The sequence below is a fragment of the Pleurodeles waltl genome, chromosome 2_2 (assembly GCF_031143425.1).
Source record: "Pleurodeles waltl isolate 20211129_DDA chromosome 2_2, aPleWal1.hap1.20221129, whole genome shotgun sequence".
NCBI classification, from domain to species: Eukaryota; Metazoa; Chordata; class Amphibia; order Caudata; family Salamandridae; genus Pleurodeles; species Pleurodeles waltl.
Genome location: NC_090439.1, coordinates 1,018,863,807 through 1,018,880,292, shown reverse-complemented (window position 1 = coordinate 1,018,880,292; position 16,486 = coordinate 1,018,863,807). Strand labels below are relative to the sequence as shown.

Below are 16,486 nucleotides of genomic sequence, written 5' to 3'. Positions count from 1 at the left end.
TTCTTTTTTGTTTCAAATTTCTGGATCGAGTTTATTGTTGGTGCAGAATTCCTCAAGGGTTTTCAGAGTCACCTTCCATGTTCAATCAGATCTTGAAAAAGAATTTGGAGTTGTTGGAATTGCCTTTCCAATCGACAATGGTACAGTACATTGATGACTTGTTGATTGAGTCTAAAACAAAGGACGAGTGCAAGTATGATACGATTGCCTTACTGAACCATTTGGGAAAGAATGGTCATGAAGTGTCTCCGCTTAAATTGCAATGCTGTCAAAAAGTAGTGAAATACTTGGGCCACCAGATTGAAAAAGGATCAGGAAAGATATCCAGAGAAAGGAATAAAGCCATATTGCATATAAATCACCTGACCACACAGCGAGATATCAGAATGTTTTTAGGGATGGTAGGCTACTTTCGCCAATGGCTTCCCAATTTTTCAGTCATTTCGAGACCACTGCAGAAGCTGATTCATAAGGAAGTCACTGATCCCATAGTGTTAGACCAGTCTGGAATGAAAGCGTTCACTAAATTGAGAGAGAGTCTGTGCAAGGCTCCAGAGCTGGGTTTTCCTGACTAGACAAAACCATTCACATTGTTTTGTCATGAGCATGATGCACGTTATTTGTCTGTCTTGACACAGGACCATGGAGGTGTAAACCGCCCAGTAGCATATTTTTCAGCTACTTTGGACCAAGTTGCAGCAGCCATACCAGGTTGTTTGCCCGCAGTTGCAGTGGTTGGTCAAAGCCTTACACAGTGTGAAGGCATTGTGATGGGACATCCCCTGACTATAATGGTCCCTCACTCTATTGACATTCTACTGACAAGGATGAAAGCCCAATATTTGACTGGTGCAGGGTTGACCAGATATGAAACGAGTATTATAGGGTCAGCAAATGTGTCATTGAAAAGATGTACAGTGCTGAACCCGGCAACCTTACTTCCAAATGAAAATGTTGACATTGAAAAAGTGGAAGACATTGAGCATGATTATCTTTAAGTAACTAATTTGTGCACAAAATCGAGTCCTGACATTAGAGATACCCGATTGGAAGAGAATGACCAAATTATCTTTGTTGATGGTTCCTGTCTGAGAGACAATACAGGGACACTGAGAGCAGGATATGCTGTGTGCACAATTACTGGTATTTTGGAAGCTTCCTGTTTCGAGGAGTGTATTCTTCCCAAGTAGCGGAAATGGTAGCCCTTGCTAGAGCCTGCCATGTTTCTGCTCAGCTGAAAGTTACAATCTATACGGATAGCCAATATGAATTTGTTTTGGCCAATTGTGGTCACAAAGAGGTTTTAGTGAGAAATGGTGAAAAGATTAAAGAACTGTTACATGCTATCTAAATGCCTGAAAAGATTGCTGTGGTAAAATGCAGTGAACCTCTGAAGTTGCAGGACTTTGTATCATTGGGAAATAGATATGCGGATCAAGGTTTTGCGCTTTGAACTGTATATCGTTCAAAGATAACTGGGAAATGTTACCAGAAGAAGATAAAACATGTCCAAGTTTTGCATTGAAAGTAATTGACACCTTGGAGGAATTGAAAATGTTGCAGAATAATGCCGACAGGTAGGAAAAACTTTCATGGAGTAAAATTATATGTGTGCAAAGACAAGATGAATTGTGGGTTTCATAAGAGGGTCAATTGGTTTTTCCAAATATTCTGTTATCTCATATGGCTAGGTATTATCATGGTCAAGCACATGTTGGGAGGGATGCCATGATTTGGTTGTTCAAATATGATTGGTTTAACCCAAGGTTTAGACAGGTTGCTGAAGCAGTTTTCCATCGTTGGGTCATTTGTCAGAAACTGAATGCTGGAAAAGGGACAGTAGTTAATTTGAGCCACACTGGAAGAGCAGGAGGTCCATTCATTCAGCAGAATGCATATGGATTTTATTGAGATGCCTGTGTGTGGAGGTTTGAGATATGTGTTGGTGATTGTTTACATTTTTATTCACTGGATTGAAGCTTACCCTACACGAAGAAATGTCTCACAGTAACCAAACTGCTGCTTAGGAAACTGATACTGCGTTTCTGGTTACTGATCTCTTTAGAATCAGATAGAGGAAGTCACTTAAACAATGAAGTAATTAAATTACTGTGTGCAGCATTGAACATTGAGCAGAAGGTGCATTGTAGTTACCGCCCTGAAGCATCAGGACTAGTGGATCAGATCAATGGTACCTTGAAGTCGAGAGTTGCAAAGATGTGTGCGTCCATGAATTTGAAATGGCCTGATGCATTGCCTTTAGTTTTGATGTCAATGAGAAACATACCCAACAGGAAGACAGGAGTGTCTCCGCATGAGATCCTTAAGGGCCAAGCCATGAGGTTGCCAGCAGTGCCTGAAAATGCACTTGTCAACATTACAGATGATATGGTGTTGGACTACTGCAAAGGTCTGGCTGATGTGGTTCACTCTTTCTCTCAGCAGGTGGAGGCTACCACACTGCCACTGATCCATGACCCAGGGCACAACCTGAGAGCTAGAGACTGGGTTGTGGTCCGGAAACATGAGAGGAAAACGTGTTTGGAGCCTCATTGGAAATTACCATTCCAGGTAGTTCTGTCAACCACCACAGCTGTGAAGTGCGCTGCAATTCTGAATTGGATCCATGCCAGTCACACAAAGAAAGTGGCATGGCCACTGGATCATGAGGAAGAAGAGTTGTTGAAAATACCAACAACAGCCAAACAAGTCTAAGGGCCAGAAAGAGAAATCTGGAGGAACTGAGACCGGATCTGAACCCGTTGAGGACGGTTCAGTCACTCTCGTGAGAGACAAAGGAGAAGACCTCCAGGAGGGTGACGGAGAACCTATCGCAATTGAGGCAGCAGGACAGCCTAGTCAGAGGAGGGCTTTCCCAGAAGCAGACGATCTTGAGAGACAAACAGAGCAATTGCCAGACCCAGAGGGGAAAAGAGTTGACACTGTGATCTGACTCCTCCTGAACCTGTTGCAGGTCCATCAAGAGAAAACACCACAGAACAAGGGGAAGTTTCAAGTTCAAGTCTGAAGAGAACACTGATAAAAGGTCCACTGAAAGGAGATAAGTGGCCGGAGTCACAAGGAAAGGGAAAGGAAGTGGTTGTTGAGACAACAATCGAGGAAGAAGTAAATACAACAAGGAGAGAAGATCTAAGTGAAGGAGAATTGAATGGCGACTGAAAGTTGAAAAGAAAGAGAATAGCAAGTCTGAGAAAAGCAGGTCCTGAATGGGCGTATGTAACTACAAGTGAATTGTAGCAAGAATTTTTGTCTTTTTGTTTTGATAGAGGCATTCCGGGTCAGTATTTTGGCACTTGAAGGAAGCTGAATGAACTGTTGAGACAACCTGAGAGAATTTTTTGAGAAAGAGACTGTTGAAAGCAACCGGAAGAGACATTGATAACTTGATTAGACTTTTGAAACCTGAGTTTGACAAGCTGCTTACCGATTTTGACAAGGGATCCTGAAAGTGAGACTGAAAGCTGTAAATAACTGTTGAAAGAAGAGTTGTTTATTTTTTATTTTTGTTGCAGTTCTTCTAAATTTTCTTCTGATTTCTGATTCTTTACAGATCATGAGCAACATTGGCCAGCAGGGAAGGAATACTAGGCGCTGTAAATATATAAGTATTGGTTTGGCGATTATGTGCAGGATATTGTTTGTGATATTGATTGTGGGTATGTCTGTTCTTGATAAGAGTGAAGCCAACCATACTTCTGCTTTTGAGGCCACTACTCTACTAACGGCAGTAGAGAAGTTTAGGTTAGATGAGAATTATTTGCATGAGGGTACTAATGCGCAAGGAGAACTTTCTTCTAATGTCTTCTATCGCTTGCTGAGTGAGTATGTTGAGACGATTGATGCAAGGAATTGTTATGTGTGTATGCAGATTCCTTCATCAGTTGAGGAAGGCGTTACGTACCATAGTTTGCCTTTAACATATGCAATAAGTTGTAGTCTGCTAATAACAAAACTTCTATAACCAGGAATACATTCAGTATTTCTACTCAAATTATGACATGGTGTTTCATTTGTCCCTATAATTAGGTATTTGAGTAAAGTAGCTAAAGATAATGACAAAGTATTAGTTGGAGGTTTCTTTGAACCTACATTGAAATTGGGCACGGTTTATGCACACCACAATAATTTAACATGCTTGCTTACACCTTTAGAGAAAAGCTTCTTAGATCACACAGAATACAGGAGAAAGGCATTGAAAGAGAAGTTAGAAAAAGGCTTATTAAAAAGGACTTACAGGAATGATTATGCTTATAGTGCAATTAAAACACAAGGAAAGTTAGCTTTAGATGAGCAACACGTAGGGAACTTTGTATATATAGGCCTAGATCACGCATTTGCACTTTATTTGTGGGAACAAGTGAAAATAGAGATGTGCTTTTATTTCAGAGTAAATGGACGTTTATGTTAAATGGACAGGACCCAGCTATTCCTGGGACTTATTGCATCTGTGGTCTTAATACTTTTTACCATCTTCTAAGAGGATGGTATGGGACATGTTACTTGGGAATAGTTTTCCCAAAGATTTATCAAATGAATGATTTGAAGACGTTTCCGAAAGTGATTGAATTATATCATACAAGACAGTGGACGGAGTCTCCTTCTGGTATAGTGGGAGATATATTTGGAGCAATGATTCCTTAGTGGGAGTTGTTCTGAATTCAATAAAGATTAGAAAGTTGTCTACTATTGTGGATAACATGCTGACAAATTTTTCAGGGGCCATACTCCTGATACATACTGAAATAGCTGCTGAAAGAGCTATGACTCTTTGGATCATCTTGCTTTAGACATTCTCTTAGCGAAGGATGGTGGAGTTTGTAGAGCTGATTTGAAAAAATTGAAAAAAACAGGTGTTTGGGAAAAGATTGGCAAAGGTTTTGCTTCAATGGGAAATTGGCTCAGAATTTGGAATGGAATTCTATTGAAAATCTTGCAGAGGATATTAATTACTGTGGTTTGCCTAGTTGGAATATGGGAATTCTATAAATTATGCAAAAGGATTAATTTGAAAAGGTCAAAGAATGATCAGAGGAGGGAAGGAAAGAAAAGGGAAAAATGTAGTGGTAGAATTCATAGATTTTGAGTTTTAGTTTCCTTGGACAAAGTGTGAACATTCAATCCCTTGACCAATAGGGATTTGGGAAGTAGATTTAGGGAATTTAACTTAATGAGACTTCCCCGAGAGTGGAGATCCCATTTTTGCCCATTTTCCATCTTGACAAGAGACATGCTTAACTTTATTGCTTAAAGACTTTGCGTTTTCTGAACTTTGATGCTGAATCCTAATGCCTTGCTGATCGACTGATGTCCTGATGACGAAGACTATCTTAGCTTGCCGATCAAACTGAGGAGAGGTATTATTGTACCCATGTATGATATGCATTTTCGCTTTTTCTTTCTAGGTACCAACCACGCTGTTTTGCAAGAGCCATGGTCAGATGTTTTTCCAAATTTGTGTTACTAAATTGTTTTGCATAAAGCCCAACATGCTGATGCTAATCTTGTGTTAGTTAAGGATCCTCACTAATGAAATCTGCTAATAAGGAATGATGCATGATAGATTTCTTTGCTGAATCTAAATGTATGTGATCTTGTTTGCGCAATTGTTTTTGTTATTAGTTTGCACCGTAACCTTAGAATGTGTAATAGTTCAAGCTTTGATTAAATTACATTTCTTCTGTCGCTTTGGACAGCCAGTGTTGTTTCTGTATGTATATCATTTGATTTTGAGATTAATTTGCATGACGTTAGCTTTGTTAATGTAGGGAAATAAATATTCAAACTTTTACTAAAAGGTGTGGTTATTCATGACTGAAAGGTCATGGTGCCTGACAATTACTGACTCTATTGATTTTAAATGTCATTGATTATTATTAATTATTTATATTGTGTATTGGTTATTGACTATTGATCTGCATGTACTAGAATTATGGCGGGATCATCTTAATTTCGATTCCAAAGGTTCATCGAGCAATTCAAGCCCCCTTGTTTACTTATTAAGGTCAGACGCACTAACAAGACCTAATACTTTCAGATGGATTTTATAAGTAATACATCAAGAACAAAATGTAAACCACAACGTTGGAGTACCCTGTGCACTGAGGTGAGCTAGGAAGCCTCATTTCACCTGATTCCTCACTGGTGGATTGAACTGTATCCGCAGTACGGTTAAGGCACTTCTCAGATCGGCCTTCATTTCATAATCATAATCGTTTGTCATCCCAAAAATTAATTTTAAAATACTTTTTTGCTGTTTTCTGTCTATTCCAAGAGGCTAAGCATCAAACCTCCCACTAAGTGTTTGCAAATACGGCCTACATGTGTTTCATTGGTATTTCATTTTATCTGTGTTGAGATTTCTACATAGCGTCAATTTGAATTTTCAAATGATATTATGGGTGTTGAGCTCCAAAATTCAGGTTGGCAGCATTTTATTCAGCGTTTTTGCGTTCAACCTAACAGTAATGTTGGACAACATATGAGGCGGTTTACAAAGGATCATTTTTTTTTTGCTTTTTTGCAAACTTGACAACATGTGTACAAGCTATCCCTTTGATCTTTTACCTGTTAAGGAAAAAAGGTCACGTTAGTCAAAACTATACATGACACACTTTACATTTACTACACCTGTCTTCATCTGTATCCTCCTCTCCCCGTTCGCCTTTCGGATCCTGGAGTGAAGAGAAAAAGAGACAACAGGTTATTGGTCCCTCAAAAGGCTCCCATGGGGGGGAGCCCTTCAAGTTTTGTCATTGCTGTCGTTGTCTGATCCATTCGGGGCTGCGTAGTCACGCAGGAGGCTGTGGATCATCTTCTGGCAGCCCCGGGTTGATGTCTCCTCCTTCCCTGCTACCAGGCCTTTTTTGGAAAACAGAAGAACATCTTTAAAACAGCATAGGAGCCTCCAGCAGTCCTGGAGGTCTCCAAGTACGTGGGAACCGGGAAACAAGCCATACATTACCTGGTCTGCGGTGATGCATGATGTTGGTATCCGGGCCCCAAGCCCTGTGCTTAGGGCCTGCAGCAGGTCCTGGATGTAGGCGCATTCCCAGAAGAGATGGTAGCATGCCTTACCTGCAGTGCATCCTCTTGGGCAGGGCTTTTATCGGTTGAGCCCTCTTGCGTGCATGAAGGCTCTCATTTTGAGGCCTCCCTGGATGGCCATCGACGCAATGTCCTTGTGGTGGTTAGTCAGGCGCTTGAAGGTGACGTTTTCCCAGACGTGGTCCACTGTGGAAGAGGAGAGGGTGCTGATCGGTTCGCTGACGTCCCTCGCACAGATCTAGTATTGGACGATCTTCAGAGTCCACTGGTTAGGGGGGGAGCCACCAGACCAAACTCCTTTATGAACTTCTCCACTTCCTTGTAAAACCATGGGGTTTCCCAGTTGTAGGGGACAGCGCTCTCCTTCTCTGCCCATCCGAGGCACCTCCATGTTGACAACAGGAAGAATCATGCCGTCAGAAAGCCGACAGAGCTTTAAGCTTCGTTCCTCAGGGTGTTCCGGACGCAGTGGCACAAGAAGGTTCCCCTCAGGAAGGTGGCATTGTCCTGCACTCCTTTGCCTCCCTTGTCGTGGGTCTTGAACATCACCTCCATCTTCACTCTATCCATTTTGGAGTTCCAGATGAAGTAGAAGATCATTCTTGTGATGGCTCTGGCCGTTCGAGGTTGTACTGGCTACACTTGAGCAACGCACTGTAACACTGGCGGGGTCTCTTTCCGCAGGACCAAAGACTTACCTTTGATTGTCAGCTTCCAGGGGCTCCAGAGTCTGAGCTTCTGCTTTGTTTTTGCCATTCTTTCTTCCCATGACTTCTCCACCGCACATTCACCACCGAAATAGACTCCCAGGAACTTCAGCGAAGCCTGTTTGATGGGGAATGGCAGTGGGACTCTGGTGGGGGTCCAGTGGCCGAGGAGTAGGGTTTCTGACTTGGTGCTGTTGATCTTTGCTCCTGGCACCTTTCCAAACTCGATACCAGTCTTCTCCAGTTCTTTTATGGAGTGTCCATCCATGCAGAATACTGAGATGTCATCCATGTAGAGGGAGCACTTCACCCTTCCCTTTGCTTCCTGGCGCTGTCACTCCTCTGATGTCCCTGTTCTGTTTGATGCGTTCAGCGAGGAGCTCTATAAGATAAATGAGCAGAAGGGGTGAGAGTGGAAACCCCTGCCTAGCACCTGAGAGGACGGGAAAGGGGTTGGCTTTCCATCCATTGACCAACGCTGTGCTAGAGGTATCTCTATACATCACCACGTCACAAAAGAAGTCGCCTAGTCCCTGTGCTCTGAGTGTCCGGTCCATGAACTCATGAGAGATGTAGTCAAATACCTTTTCCTTGTCTAGTTGACCAAGGCCACCTGAAACTTTCGGCTCTTGATGTACTCGATCGTGTCCTGAAACAGGGCCAGGCTGTCCGCGATCTGTCGACCAGGTATTCCACAGGACTGGTCAGGGTAGACTATCTTTGCTATTACTTTCTTTAGGCGGTTGGGGATTGCCTTTGCTAGGATTTTACAGTCCACATTGAGAAGCGAGATGGGCCTCCAGTTCTTGAGGTCCTCTTTTTCTCCCTTCTGCTTGTACAAAAGTGTAATCATACCTTCATGCAGGGATTGTGGCATATTGCCCTTGCCCACCATTTCTTCATAGAGGTCCAGCAAGTCCGGCCAGATCAGGTCCCACAGTTCAATATAAAATTCCACTGGGTGACCATCACTTCCAGGGGTCTTGCCTCTCTTGGAGGTTGTGGCGGCTAAGTGCAGCTCTTCCAGGGTGAAGGGCGTGTTAAGGCCCTCTCTCTCTTCTGGACCCAGTAATGCTCACCATAAAAATCGGTAACAACTCTCATGATGTGCTCATTCCCATTCTGGAGGTTGCCCTCTGAGTCACGAAGCTCTACCAGCGGGGTGTAGGCCGAGTGAAGTTTCTTGAAGAAGAATGAGTTGCATTTCTCGCCCTTGTCAAGGTTCTGGTCCGGAAGATGATTTTCCTGGATTCCTCCCTGAAGTGCTCTGCAAGCACTTTTTGGATTTCGTACGCTGCAGTTTGCTGTGCAGTCAACTATACTCACTTTTCTTTTCCTGTGCAGCAACTCTGCTTGCATCCTGGAAGAAGCTCTGGAACCTGTCCTTCACCCATTCCTACCACTTGCAGGCGGAGTTAAAGAGGTCCCTCATGTCCCTCCACTTTACATATGTGACTCTGAGGTTTGCCACTAACTCCTCGTTTTCCAGCAATGAGCAGTTCAGTTTCCATGATCTGGAGCCAGCGCTGAACTTCCCTGTAAGTTCCCCCTTGAAACTGACTGCTCTGTGGGCTGAGAAGTGGACTGCGACTATGGAGCTCCGTCCAGCCTTTACCGTTGGGGAGGTGAAGAGGAAGTTGATCTGTGAATGCACGGATCCATCCGGCCTACTCCAGGAGAAGCTCCTGGCATTCGGTCCCATACTCCTGATGACATCCTGCAGGGATGCCTCACCTATCATCTTCACCAACAGCCTGGACATCACATCCATCCCTGAAGAGTCTGAACTGCTACTGGGGTTGGGGGTCCTGAGCTGCTCAATTGGGGGTGCTGAGCCGCCTGTTGGTCCTCCTTTTCCTTGCTCTCTTCAGCTTCTGTGATGACCACTTCAGCTATTTCCTCTGGGACTTACGTCTGCTGGGTCTCTCCACTTGGGGCTCCGGTGACATCAATCAAGGCCAACTGCTGGTGTAGCTCCTGGAGTGCTATATGTATTGCCAGGTTCTGTCCTTCTGGGGTGCCCCTGTGTCTTCTATGTCATCCCCATCAGATTCTATGGTGATTTACTCATCGTCCTGTTGCTCGGCTTGTGCAATGATGAGTTTCTTCTTTGTTGTATAAAAGTCCTCTATTCTTTGCCTTTTCCTGCCTGGTCAAGGGGGGTTTGGTCTGCTTCTTCTCCTTCTTCTTCCATAACCTCCTCCTGTTGGGGTTCGGGCAGTGGTGCATCTTTTGGAGGTGCCTGTTGTACCTTGATTGTGGCGCGCATCCTTTCCTCCTTGTCCTCTTTCTCCTTCCTACACTTATCCCGCAGCCTCTGGGACTTCACTTGGCTCCATATCTCCTCGATCTCCATCTTGTCTGGGCTGCTGTGCTCCTCCTTTTTGGGCTGTTTCCCTTTCTTCTTTTCTTTTGCCCTGACTGAAGACTTGGAGGGAGCTTTGATCTCCTCTTTTCCCTTGGTCCCAGTCGCTGGCATCAGTTCCGGCTCCCTTTGGGCTTCCGGTGGAGGTGCGTCTTCTGGCGCTCCTTCCTCAGGGATTCCCTCAGGGTGAGTGGGCCCCACCGTGGCTGGAGCCTCAGGTGGGGTTGCTGGGTCCACTACTGTGGTTAGATCCTCTGTGGTTCTGTCCTTTCTCTCTCATCCGGGCAGGATCCTGGGGGATTTAGGTCCTGGGGCTGGTGCCTTCAGGGTACTGCTCCTGGGTGGCTCTGGTTTTGGATGTGCTTCTTCTCTAGAAGCCTTCAAGACAGCGTTCACCTTGTCATTGGCAGTTGGGTCCAACTTTAGTCTGGTGTTCTTTGGGGCTGGGGTTCCTGCAGCTGCCACCGCATAGGTCTTCGGTCTTTCTGACTTTGGGCACCGGTAGTAAGTGTGGCCTTCTCCACAGAAGTTGCACACCTTCTTGCCTGTGCAGCCACTTGCCTTGTGTCCAGTCTGTCTGCAGATCCTGCAGAACTTTTCTGCACAATCAATTCCCTTGTGTCCTACAGCTTGCCACTTTCTGCAGGTGAAAGGTTGGCCTGGGTATCGGATCATGCCCTCGTCTGCTCCCAAGTAGAAGTTTGCCAGGGGATGTCTCAATCCATCTTTCCATGCTTGGTCTTTGTGGAGGTTCATGGTGGTCTGCCAAGTCATGTTCCAGATTCCTCGCCTGTCTCTGAACTTGGTGGGTTCCTTTACAGTGGTGCTGTATCTCTGGAGGAGCGATGAGATGTCCCGGTCCGGGATGTGGGGGTTTGACACCTCCACCGTGATCCTCTTCTCTGTAGATGCTGGCCCCATCCTGCCGCTATGTTAAAGGGCTTGTATGGCATCTCCTCCTTCTTCCCTTGGAAGAACTCCCAATGCTTCCTGTCGATGGTTTGAGTGATGAAGCTCAGGAGGAAAATCCACCCAGATGCCGAAGCTTGGCAGCTCAGCACCTTCTCCCCTGGGATCCCTGCTGGACTAATGACCTTATCTAGAAAAAAGTCTCCATGTAGCTTGGGTCCCGTCTTATCTTTTACCTCTCACCGCATGACCTGGGCGTGCCTACCGGTGAGGTTGTACCCATTGAAGGGTTCAAGGGAAGTCCCTTGTCTGGACCCCTCCTCGCCTTTCCCCTTAGCCCCTGGTTTGGCAGCTGTGGGATTTTCAGGTTTCCCTTTGTGTGTCCCTGGTGCCTTCTGTTCACCAGCCTTCCAAGTGCTGATGCTTGCTTTTAGGGGGTCCGCCTTACTTGCCTCCTTACTGCCCGCCCCTGGAGGGTTGATCTTCGGGGAGTCTAATAAGGGGGTGCATTCAGTTGTGGTCACTGGGGCTCCAGTGTCCATCTCTTCTCTCTGGGTCACCTTGGTGTTACCTGTATGCCTGTGGGTATTACCTGTACCAACATACAGACAGCAACTGCCTGTAGTGCAAGAAACACTGTACAGTCACTTAGAAGAGGTAAGGTGAGGGTTAAAGGTGTTATTGCCTAAGCATGGTTCCCCTCTCCAGAGGTCTGACTACTGACAGGATGTTAGGAAGGGTTTTAAGCCTCCAGCATTAGTCCACTCAAACACCAGGAAAGATAAAGGTAGTTGGGAGTGCAACATTTCCAAGCTCTAAGAGCTGACCACACGGTCCTTGAGGGTTCTATTTTGCGCCCCCTATTGGGCAAACTGGCACCAGCATGCTGGTGTCCTTCTCTCTCTCCTTAGAGACAAGTGGGCCTTATCCGTTTAATTTGCATAAATTTGTATATACAATGCAAATTTACTTCACTTCCAAGTCAAGGTCGCAGATCCAGTAAATATCAAAATTACTTCCACTGAACAGTGATTTCACTCTGATAAGAACAGATACTACACTTGATCTTAGCCAAAAGGCCGAGAAGCGATGGATCAGTTTACCTAAGTGCAATTTACTTCTGGAACAGGTGAGGCTTCGGCTCTTCCCATTTCAGAGAACAGGGTTACATCCCCAAAGCCTTTACACATATAGATGGTTTGCATAGAATCAAATGTGTATATCTAACAACTGCTCATAATGTGCTAGTGTCAAATTTGCATATAAATCCTCAGCTAAATGTAACTTTTCCAAAACATCAAGCCATAACTTGTTCTACCTTGCATATATTACCTCAACCAACCAATCAATCAGTCAACTTGTAGAGTGCGACTTGTCACCAGTGAGAGTAACCTGTTGCTAGCAGGGTAGAGGGTATCAGTCAAAAAGACAGGTTTTCAGAATCTAACGGAGATCCTGTTGAGTTGAGGAGGTCCTGTGGTGCGGGGGGAGTTCTCAATGTAAGTACTTTAATTGTACTGTTCTTTTTCCATTTCCGCTTGGACTGGAAGGGACACAGCAGTTTCCTCTCTCTCCATATTGGCCTACTACCACTTACCACCTGGGCCATGATCTCCATGCTTGCTGATCCCCTTACACAGTATCAGCTTTCCTCCTTGAATACAACCACCCCAGCTTAAAAGTACACATTTCCATTGCAATGTTTGCACAACAGAGTATTGTTTAGACGTCATTGGTGTGCCATAATCGTGTGTGATACTGGAGATACTATCAATATGCCTCCTATTGTTCTCATTAACCATCTAACTAAACCTCTTTTACTTTTTAGGCTTAATTTGAAAGCGAAGCTGTCTGCCACACTTAATGTTGAGTCTTTAAATTACACATAGAGGGAATTCGACTTCTGCAAGAGTATATCCCTCTTACTTCGTGCTATTGGCTGTTTGATTCATCACCAATTAAATTAATCTCACATATGCATTAATTGTTTTCACCCCAGTAGGCGTTTTTAAAATGATCTTGTGAGGACTTGGGCACTTTTTCTCCGTCCCCTTCCCCCTTTCTCTATCATATGTGTCTTTTCTATTGGGTTTCCATAGATGCTATTCCCCATTATCTTGCCCTGCATAAATGTTCTTATTTTTCACGAACTTTCTCTAAACCATTGTTCTTCTTCTTTTCGTTTCATATAAACAAACTTTTGCCGATGCCAAAAGGTCTGGCTATAAAAATGTTGTTTCTGTGTTTTAGCTCATGAAAGCCAGAGCAAAAGGCTTTGCCAGTGCTTGTCAGTATTTCTTGCAGCTATTTCTGCCAGGTGACATAACGTGAGTAATTGAAATAAAATAGTCTTCTAGCGAATTTGTCGGGGAAGTTTTCAAACTGCCTCCGAGCCCATTTTTAGCTTAATAACTTCAAGTTGGAGTACAGTAATTTCCCAGCAAACCAATATCCTCTAGGGTGTTTGAAAACATGGCTACTAGTAAACAAAAGAGATGCCTGTGGTCTTAAGTTTATTTATTAAGAGTATACCAGTCAATTACATGATGTAATTATCTCTAGTTAGCATTAATCCCATGTTCAATCCTCATTGACAACAAGTCTTCAATCCTTAATTAAAATCAGCTAACACTTTTTGCAAGTATGTGACTTCTTCGACTTTGTACAAAACCTATCAACAATCTGTTCTTCTTTAATGGCTGCATCACCTTTCTGTATAGCAAATGGTTTTTTAATGGTCTTAACTTCGTCAAAAGGCAAAGCACCTACTTCATTCCAACACCAACTTCATTTACAGATAACTCAATCGGATACTGGGAAGATTAAGAAACCCTATCAGACACCAGATATTATAGAGCTATTTAACAAGGAGATTCTGCCCACAAGCAGGCATAATTTCATTATGTTATAATGTTCAATGTTATTCTGCAGATGAGGCCAAGATAATTATAAAACTTTTGACATTCAGAAAGTTCATGTGGGCTGTGAGAAAATGTCCCTTTTTGAGGGGGTCATCTCCCATTGTTTTTGGACTGATGCTGCTGTCTAGACCCCAGAGCATGTGCTCTGAGCCCTAATACATGGAGAAATTGGTTAATCACTGATTAGCATATTTAAGACTTCTATAATGTCATAGTATATGGTGTAGAAACTACACCCATGCCACAGGAAGCTAAATGTCACCCATGGTCTGCAGCACATATTGTGCCATCCACAAGTGTGACAGTGAAAACATGGCTTGAGGCCTACCCAGTGAAGCATGACAGCAACAGCTTGACGCCCTCTAAACGGCCTGTCAAAATCACACTTTTTTTGGGTAGAAAAATCAGATTTTAAATATTAAATCAGTCACCCCTGAGCACACCTTGCTGCCCTCAAGGTAGGATGCTGAACATTTAAGAGTGGAACATGTGTGACATTAGACATGCCATTTTTCCTCAGTGACTAGGCATAAAACGACAGTGCCACTGGTTAGGCTGTATCTGACACATTGGAAGAGTCAAAGTATAGATTTTACACACATTAATCTGTAACATGTGACCTGGAAATCTATAGACTCAATTCAAACACTTATTTGTATATTTCATAAAAATCCAATCCAGTGTGAAGTTTGATACATGAGAAATACAACAATTAGTAAGTTAGCTTAACCCTGCATGAGGTTGCCAGAGGGTAACTTATGTTAGCTCTCCAGCAACTGTCCAGCCAGTACTACCCAGCCAGCATTTGGCCTAAATAAGGTGTGAAAAGAGCTGCGAAGAACGCTTCCAGAGTTGAGACAATGGCCTAAGGATTGAGGTTGTTGTCTGCCCTTTGAAGGAAGACCAGTTACCAAGGAAATTAATTAACATCAGAGGGGCCTGCCATGTCACAAGCAAATTTTAGGTGACACCTGGAAAAGCACAGTCTTTGCCACCCTAGTCAGGTGGAGAGCAACCCAGTGAGGGCAAATCTACTCCCAGAACCAGTTTCGAGTAGCCACAGAAGAGGGGACTGCTCATTTCCCAGGCCACACGCCTGGGTGGCCTCACAGACTCTGCAAAATGCAAAAAACGTTTCTCCATCTTGCATTTTGAGACTGAAGGGTACTGTGGGATTGTTTGCAGTAGGGCAATCAGGAACTGCTGGAAGAAGTGGGTAGGGTTGCCCCAGTTACCATTCAACCCTTTGGTTAGGAAGTCACCTGGAGTCACCCCCACTCACTAGCTGGTGTCAGGCATAAATGCGGTCCCTCAAGGCACCGCCTCAGAACACTCTCTGGACCAATGGAAGAACAGAAGAAAGACTGTACATGCTGTTTAAATTTGTGAGGGGACCTGAAGGGCTAGATCTGCTCTCACTTGTATCCAGGGCAAAGACGTGTATTCCAAGGGCCAACTTATTGACCTCCTCTGTGACTGAAGAGACACAACAAGCTAAGGAGGCCTTTTTCATTGAAGTTCCTAACTGCCCTTTAGCAACTGGACCTGCACTGAACCTTGAGGTTCTGGACCTTGAGGTACCCTGAGGTTCTGGGGGCCTAAGAAGTGTACCCCTGTGGTTGTTCGGGCACCAAAAGAAATTTTAGAAACAGCTAGAAATGTTTCCTCCACCGCTCTGGAGCTTCAGCTCAGCCTGCTGGGTCTGACTGGCAGATCCACAGTGTCAGATTACTTGTCAGCTTCTCCCTGCTCAATCTCCCAGTACTACTTAAAAACACATTCTGTTTTGGGAATTAGAAACATTTCAGCTACAAATTTTCAAAGCTCTAGGGGCCAACCTACTTCAAGTATTCAGCCTTCTGTTCAAAGGCAGTGGCTACAATTTCAGCAGCGGACCGCTCAGGGTGGGCTTATCTTCTCAATAAGTGGCAGTGTTCTTTTCGGTGTTATGATTTAAAAGAAGTTTCAATTCTTGTCTTAATAAAAATTGGCAAAAAAATACAATAGCTGAAGGCATACCAATTCCTGCTTAGTGGAAAGGCGTGGAAATCGTCCCTATCCACAAAAAAATGTCAAAACTTTCTTAGCAACTATCCTATTAGCCCTTTTAGACAACTTGTAAAAAAAATATTTGCAAGCATGTCTTGGTGCAACAAACATCTTTGATAGGAATGTAGGCCACAAACTGGTAGGAACAACTGGGCCTTTAGTCTTCTTATGACCAAATCGAAGATGGTTAATGTTGGAGGCAGTACATTTTCTGTTGTCTTTATTCAACTACAAATGGCTTTTGATCAAGTTCCAAGGGCAAACTTGTGTGAGTTCCTGGTTGACATGAACCTCCCGGGTCTTCTACTGAATATTATCATGCAATTGCACAAGGGTAATACTGCAAGGATCTGGTGGGGGCCAAATGGGGAAACTGACAGACACGATAGACTTAGCTAAAGGTGTTTGTCAAGGCTGCGTTCTGGTTCCTACCCATTTACTTTTGTTTCTAAACAATTGTATAGATTATT

General features: G+C 44.0%; 1 pseudogene; it reads right to left on the bottom strand.

Moving 5' to 3' along the window:
* Positions 1–11,972: 11,972 nt before the first annotated feature.
* LOC138283137 (U2 spliceosomal RNA) lies at positions 11,973–12,137 on the bottom strand (annotated as a pseudogene).
* Between the last annotated feature and the right edge of the window lie 4,349 nt (positions 12,138–16,486).